Genomic DNA, 8426 nt, shown 5'->3' with positions numbered 1-8426 from the left:
AGGTACTCAATAATCGATACGTTTGTCAGACTGATTTAATCATTCAGTTAGATGGCTACGTGCACTTGAACGAACAGTGTCAAAGTGAGTACTAGAAACAGCACTTGTAAATTTTGTTTCGTGCATAATATATATGGTTGTTCTTGTGTGAAAAAACAACAACAAAAAACAAAACAAACAAAAAACAACAACAACAAAACATAAAAAAAAAACGAAAACGATTTTGAGAAATAAAATTATAGTGTTTGTCGAACAACTTCATATATTCACTGAATTATTTCATTGGTCCATTTCTTTAGACAACATTTAGAGAGGCAAAAAGAGTACCAAACATAATAATGCAGTAAAAAAAAAACCAAAAAACAACCGAACAATTAAGCAGCTGGTGGAACTCTATTAAACTATCTATTTATTAGTATGTTTTTGTTTTGTTTTTTACTATTTAATCAACCAAGTTTCGTCTGAATTTATTTTCATATAAGTTACACAAAAACAAATGATAACAACAACAAAAAATGATACTTTTTTTTAAGTTCAGTATTTTTTTTTGTGTGTGTAAATTTATTTCAAATAAGTATCAAAAGAACGAAATGATGAAAAAAACAAAACAAAAAAAAAAAACCCCCAACAAAAACGCCTAAATCGAAACTGAGACTTACCTTGCCCCACCGCAGGACACAGACCACACAAACCAACCAAGGCGCAATTTTATTTACACCATTCCAGGGATAAACTCTCCCCCAAATCTGTTCCCCACACCAAAAAAACAAACCAAACAACCTACACCACCACCCTAAACAACTGTCCCACACAGCACATGCACACACACACATACACACAGACGCGCACACACACACATGTAGGGGGTCCTTCGCAATGCCTGTCTTTAGTTTTGGCGAGCCTGGATTTGCAATGGTTGAAGAGGAGGAGAGGGGTGGGGGTTGGGGAGGGAGGGAGGGATGGGGAGGGAGGGAGGGAGGGAGGGAGGGAACTCTTTAGGTTTGGCCCCAGTCCCTCCACACACCCTCCACCCCCCCCCCACCCCCACCCCCCACCCCCCAACCTTTCTTCTTCTTCTCCTCCCGTCCACCCTTCCCTTTCCCTTCCTCCCTCTCGCGGCGGATGGATGCAAGGCGCTCATCAAGGGGCGGTAATTGGCAATGAGGCGGAAGCATGTCTTTTGAGCTCCAGGAGGCACACGGCACCGATATTACCCCATCGTGCTCTTGCCGGCCCGCGCCAATGGCTGCCCGTTTCTCTTTTTGCAAGTCCAAACACTATACTGCCGGTGCTGGAGCTTGGGGGGGAGCCCTGTGCACAGGATGGGTATGGCCTCCCTGGTTCGATCTGGGTGGGTGGGTGGGTGGGAGGTAGGATTGGGGGGGAGGGGGGTATGGGGGGGGGGGGGGGGGGGGGGAAGTAGTGGTCTGTTGTTGTCGATCTGGGTGGGGTGTGGAGGTGTGGGAGTGGTGGTGGGAGAGGGTTCCGGGGTCGGGGTGGGGGAGGGGGAGGGTAAGGAGCGGTCTGTTGTTGTTTCCAATTGGCGACGCATGGTTCCAGAGCTTTCGTGGGTGGGTGGGTTCTTCTTCTTCTTCTTCTGGAAGGGTTTTGCACCTGAGGAACGCCCCCCCCCCCCCCCCCCCCCCGCCCCCCATTCCCCGACCCCCATCCCCGTCTCTCTCTGTCTGCCTCTCCTTTCTTTTCCTTCTTTCTCTCTGTCTGTCTGTCTATGTCATTGTCTGTCTGTCTGTCCGTCTGTCTATTTCTATATCTGTCTGTCTGTCTGTCTCACCTCTCTCTCAGTGTCTATGTCTGTTTCTCTGTCTCCGTCCGTCCGTCCGTCTGTCTGTCTCTCTCTCTGTCTCTGTTTCTGCGCGTTAGTTCATCCGGGGTTAACGTTGAAAGGGCTTGTACCTCAGGATCCCTCTTCTCTCTCTCTCTTTCTGTCTCTCTCTCTCTCTCCCCTCTCTCTTTCTGTCTCTCTCTCTCTGTCTCTCTTCTCTCCCTCCCCCTCTCTCTATGTTTCTGCGCGTTATTTAGTTCATTTGGGGTTAACGTTGGAAGGGCTTGTACCTCAGGATCCCTCTTCTCTCTCTCTTTCTGACTCTCTCTCCCCCCCCCCTCTCTCTCTCTGTCTGTCTGTCTCTCTCTCTTTCTCTCCCTTCCCCTCTCTCTCTATGTTTCTGCGAGTTATTTAGTTCATTCGGGGTTAACGTTGGAAGGGCTTGTACCTCAGGATCCCTCTTCTCTCTCTCTTTCTGACTCTCTCTCCCCCCTCTCTCTCTCTGTCTGTCTGTCTCTCTCTCTTTCTCTCCCTTCCCCTATCTCTCTATGTTTCTGCGCGTTATTTAGTTTATTCGGGGTTAACTCACTCAGTACGGCCAGTCCTCTCTTCTCCTCTACACAGACCCCTCGGATGTCCAGTGGGTGTCTGAATGACCCAACCTTTAGCTTCCATCGTCAGAACTGTGGTATTCTTTGTCCACATTCACGTCTTCAGTATAAGAACCTTCCGCTTGCAATATTTCGATGATGGTAATTGGGGTGAAACGCTGTTAACGTCGTCTCTTTCGCCGTTCGTATGGAGAGAGTTAACGTTGGAAGGGCGTGTACCTCAGGATCCCTCTTCTCTCTCTCTCTCTTTCTGACTCTCTCTCCCCCCTCTCTCTGTGTCTCTGTCTCTCTCTTTCTCTCCCTCCCTCTCTCTCTCTATGTTTCTGCGCGTCATTTAGTTCATTCGGGTTTAACGTTGGAAACCCAGGATCACTCAGGACCCCCACCCCTCCCACCTCCCCTCCCTCCTTCTCTTAACTTGCTGCTTTTGTTTCCTCTCTCTCTCTCTCTCTCTGTCTCTGCACGTTAGTGTGTGTGTGTGTGTGTGTGTGTGTGTGTGAGGGGCGGGGGGGGGGGGATTCATGCCCCGAGCATAATTATATCATGTTAAGTCAAGGTGGAGAATAAAGGAATTAGAAGATAATACATCCAAGGGGAAAAAAACAACAAACAAACAAAAAACAACAGCAAATAAAACTAGACAATGGGTTAAGAAGGCAGGTAGATGAGAGAAACCAGAGAAATTGTTAGAAAACAATTATAACACAACATAATGAATGATGATAATTATTGCCAGTGCATCATTTGCAGAAGGCGGTATAAATGTTGATAACAGTTACCACGGGAAGCAGGTAATGACTGCGCTGACGGCGATTTGTGATGATGATGATGATGATGATGACAATAACATTCTGACGACGATGATGATGACGACGATGGCGATATAAAATCAAAATCCATTCATCGTAAATGTGTATACATTCCTATAGTTATATATACCATGATGGGACCAATAGTGTAAACGTGCTACGAAAGAGTAGAAATTGACCCTCAAAGTAGACCCACGTTACCACTGACTTTAAAAAAAAGAAAAAAAAAAAAAAGCCTAACAGCGCTTTTAACTGATTGACACAAAACCTCTTGAAATTTTCACACAAAGCGAAGACCCTACCCAACCCCAAACCTCAAGTGGATTCCAAATCAAAGGGTTTCCACACGACAGTTTTCGTGAACTACGCTAAAAAGAAAGGGGGAAAAAGTAGAATTAAATTTTCGACTGAACACAGTCCCCGAAGACGGACTAAAACGAACTTATAGTTTGAAAAAACAAACAAAGAAAGAAAGAAAGAAAAAAAAAAAAAAAAAAAAACAAAAAAAAAAAACCCCATCAAACCCGGACACTTCTTATCAAAGTGAGTGTTATTTTACAACCCACAGTTTTCTACAGATTTTTGTTTTTTTAACCCTTGTTTAGAATTAATACCGAATGGTGAAAACGGAGCAATGAATGAAAAGATAAATAAAAAGATAAGTAAATAGATACGTAAATAAACCAATATCGGAATGAATGAACACACACAAAAAGGAACAGATACTTCTTCTTCTGCGTTCACTCGTATGGACACGAGTGGTCGTTTACGTGTACGAACGTTTTTACCCCGCCATGTAGGCAGCCATACTCCGTTTTCGGGGGTGTGCATGCTGGGTATGTTCTTGTTTCCATAACCCACCGAACGCTGACATGGATTACAGGATCTTTAACGTGCATATTTGATCTTCTGCTTGCATATACACACAAAGGGGGTTCAGGCACTAGCAGGTCTGCACATATGTTGACCTGGGAGATCGTAAAAATCTCCACCCTTTACCCACCAGGCGCCGTCACCGTGATTCGAACCCGGGACCCTCAGATTGAAAGTCCAACGCTTTAACCATTCGGCTATTGCGCCCGTCGGAACAGATACATATTTCAGCGTTTCAAAGAATCAGTACGTCATAAAAGGACACACACACAGGTGGAACATGCTTCACTTAAACATTTTTAAGTCAAAGAAGAAATAATATCCCCCCAAAAAAAGAATGCAAAAATGACGGGCGCAATAGCCGAGTGGTTAAAGCGTTGGACTTTCAACCTGAGGGTCCCGGGTTCGAATCACGGCGACGGCGCCTGGTGGGTAAAGGTTGGCGATTTTTACGATCTCCCAGTTCAACATAATTATGTGCATATCTGCTAGTGCCTGAACCCCCTTCGTGTGTATACGCAAGCTGAAGATCAAATACGCACGTTAAAGATCATATAATCCATGTCAGCGTTCAGTGGGTTACGGAAACAAGAACATACCCAGTATGCACACCCCGAAAACGGAGTATGGCTGCCTACATGGCAGGGTAAAAACGGTCATACATGTAAAAGCCAACTCGTGTACATACGAGTGAACGTGGGAGTTGCAGCTCACGAACACAGAAGAAGAAGAATGCAAAAATAAACCCAAGTAAAGATTAAGAAAAATTACTATTATTTCATTCATTTCTTCATTCATTTTTTTGTGGGGTGTGCGGGGAGGGGGTGGGGTGGGGTGGGGGTCCTTTGTCACACAGATCTACACTGGAAGATGCTGTAGAACAAACAACAAACAGCCAGCCACCCCAACCCCTCTGCACAACACCCCCCCCCCCGGCCCCCATCCCCCCACACACACACTCCTCCACCCTCCCCCCCCCAAAAAAAAAACAACCCAAAAAAACCCTCTCTAAAATAACAAAAATTCCCATATATTCTAACACTCATTGAAAACACACTCCTCACGCTATATGATTCTAAAAAAAAATTAAAAAAAAACCCCAATAATTTCCAATATATACTAGTAATATGATTCTAAAGAAGAAAAACAACAACAAAAATTTAAAAAAATAAAAACAAAAAAAACCACCAATCATATCACACATATAGTACACAATTCTTAAGAAGAAGAAAAAGAAAATTTTTTCCCCTATAACAGACTCCTCACCAACACAAATCACCGAAGAAAGAAATGTACACGACAAAATCCTCCTCCTCCTCCTCCTCCTCGGCAACTCTTCCTCACTACTTACGGTACGTGCACACACACACACACACACCAGTGCCAGTGGAGAACAAAATGCACAATACCCCAGCGGGACTTTCTGAGAGAGCGACGCCAAGAGATCGAAACTGAAACGCCGTGTGTGATGAAGAACACACATAGCGAGGACCTCCAATATAGTCGTGAATCACCCACCCTCCCACTTTCGCTTTTTCTTTTTCTTTCTTTTTTTTCTTCTTCTTTTTTCTCTTTCTTTCTTTCTTTCTTTCTTTCTTTTCTTCTTCTCCTCCTCTTCTCTCTTCACTCTCGTTTTCAAACGTGAAGCAGAAAGATTCAGATCAGAACGGACCAAGCGTGCTTGCTGGCTGGTAGTGTGTGTGTGTGTGTGTGTGTGTGTGTGTGTGTGTGTGTGTGTGTGTGTGCGTGTGTGTGTGTGTGAGCGCACGCGCGCGCGTATGTACATGAAAATATAAGTAAAAAAGATTGAGTGAGTGAGAAAAGATAAAAGTGATTGTGAACTAAACTTCCTCCCCACCCCCCTTATCCCACTCCAAGCAGATTCAAACACTGTTGCAGCAGGCATTGTCTTTTATGACTTCTGTGGATGTTGTGCTTGTGAGGTGTTCTGTTTTGTGCAAATACGGCGATGAATTTGATCTGCGTTTATTAAAAGTGTTCATGTTCCAGCTCCAATGACAATATCTTTATGGTTCTGTCTTTGAATTAATCCTTCATGTCAAGGAGGGTAGGGGATTATCTGAACAAATCCCTATAACCAAGAATGTCACATTAAACATTTATATATATATATATATATATATATATATATATATGTGTGTGTATGTATGTATGTATGTATGTATTCATGAATTTTCGATATTCCACAGATACTGATGTAATAACTTAAGATGCCGAAAATCCGTTCTTGGGGATTTTTGTAGGGAAAGGAGAGAGTGAGATAGAGAGAGACAGACAGACATACAGACAGACAGACAGACAGACAGAGACACAGACAGAGACATAGACAGAGACATAGACAGACAGAGACATAGACAGTGAGAGAGAGGAAAGAGAGAGAAACAGAGACAGACAGATAGACAAAGAGAAAGAAAGAAAGACAGACAGACAGAGAAAGAAAGACAAACAGACTCACCTCCCTCTAAAGAAAAAAAAAATTATATATATAAAAAAGACAGCACGTTCGTATGTCCTCACCGTTTTCCTTTCCCCCTCTTTCTCATCTTTTTACACCACCACCACCACTACCCCACAACCCACCCACCCCCGAAACCACCCACCCACCCACCTAGCCACCTACCCACCCACACCTCTCATAAAGAGGGATTTACCCATCTATGTCTTGTCTGCCTGTCTACCTGCGTCGTCGACGACGACGACGAAGAAGAAGAAGAAGAAGAAGAAGAAGAAGACGAGGAGGACACAAAGAACAGCGAAGGCAAATCAACCCTTGATGAGTCAAAAGCCACAGCGTGTGATCAAATCATTCGGACAGGAAAACACAAGAGGACCACTCACAGAGACAGGCGGTGGGGAGAGGAGGGGGGAGGGGAGGAGGGGCTGGGGGGGGCTGGGGGGAGGGGGGAGAGGAGGAGCACTGGGGGGTGGAGGGGTGGGGGGGGGGGAGGAGTGTGGTGGACGACAGTGGAATCGAAACGTAACTCGAAAAAGTGAACAAAGAGACTAAGGTGGGGACGTGTTGCTGTTGTTGGCCACCTACCAAACGGTCGTTGACAATGAGTGAAATGAGGGAGAACGATGAGGCATGGACCTCACCACCACACCACCGCCCCCCCCCCCACCCCCCCGCAGCCTCCCCCCTCCCCTCTCTCAGGGTGGGTGGGGTACACGTCATCAGCCTCATTGACTGAGCACTGCTGGCTACCTACTAGCCAGCCCCTCGGCCTCGGCTCGGTCTATGGGCGCTGACACACTGGGTGATTCATCCTATTTCCACGTACAGACGAGTACTGTACTGTCCAGGTCCGTCGTCATGCGGGCAGGCCTCGTTTGTTATGGTGCTAGCTGCGATGTGATAGTGCTAGCTGCGATGTTATGTTGCTAGCTGCGATGTTATAGTGTTAGCTGCGATTTTTTTTTTCCGATGTTACACATCAAGATTTTGCCTAAGTTATTCCCGAATCACCCATTTCCTGACTTTTGCTAATTTCCCCAAATTCGCCTGAGTACCCAGTTGCTCCGTGTGTGTGTGTGTGTGTGTGTGTGTGTGTGTGTGTGTGTTGTGTTGTGTTTTGTGTGTGTGTGTGTGTGTGTGTGTGTGTGTGTGTGTGTTCGTGTGTGTGTTGGTTCGCACGCGCGCGCGCGCGCGTGTGTGTGTGTGTGTGTGTGTGTGTGTGTGTGTGTGTGTTTGTTTGTGTGTTGGTGCGCGCGTGTGTGTGTGTGTGTGTGTGTGTGTGTGTGTGTGTGTGTGTGTGTCTTTTGTTTTAAGAAAATGAAAAATCTCACTGTCTTTTTTTGTGTGAGAGAGTTAAACACTCAACAGCCCATTCAAGGTGGTGGTCGCTGTCCGAGAACAGGCGACACGGGACTATTCTGCTTGTCTTTACTGGGTGCATTATCCGACACATTAAGGACGATACCCCGGGTAGGATCCTAAAAAAACAAAAAACAAAAAAAAAACAACAACAACCCAAAACCAGCCTCTTCCTTGCCTTCCACGACGTCTGTCCATAGTTCCTTTAGCTTTCTATCTGCATGAGTTTGTTAGATTTTTGTCTTTCATCGCCATGTTAATTGAGAAAGCATGTGAAGGCTGGGCGTGAAAGCGCGGCGCTTTGATCTGTTTCCCGAACAGGTTTCGGCGCTATACAATCTATGTGTGTGTGTGTGTGTGTGTGTGTGTGTGTGTCTGTGTGTATGTGTGTGTGAACAGTGCACAGTATATGTATGCGACTGCGTATTGACTTCATCATTTTCAGCAGCTAAAAACACAATCTGTTGTGATAATAATAATAATAATAATAATAATAATAATAATAATAATAATAA

The sequence above is a fragment of the Babylonia areolata genome, chromosome 25, assembly GCF_041734735.1.
Source record: "Babylonia areolata isolate BAREFJ2019XMU chromosome 25, ASM4173473v1, whole genome shotgun sequence".
NCBI classification, from domain to species: domain Eukaryota; kingdom Metazoa; phylum Mollusca; class Gastropoda; order Neogastropoda; family Buccinidae; genus Babylonia; species Babylonia areolata.
The sequence above is the reverse complement of the archived record's forward strand: the minus strand, read 5'-3'. Positions refer to the sequence as shown.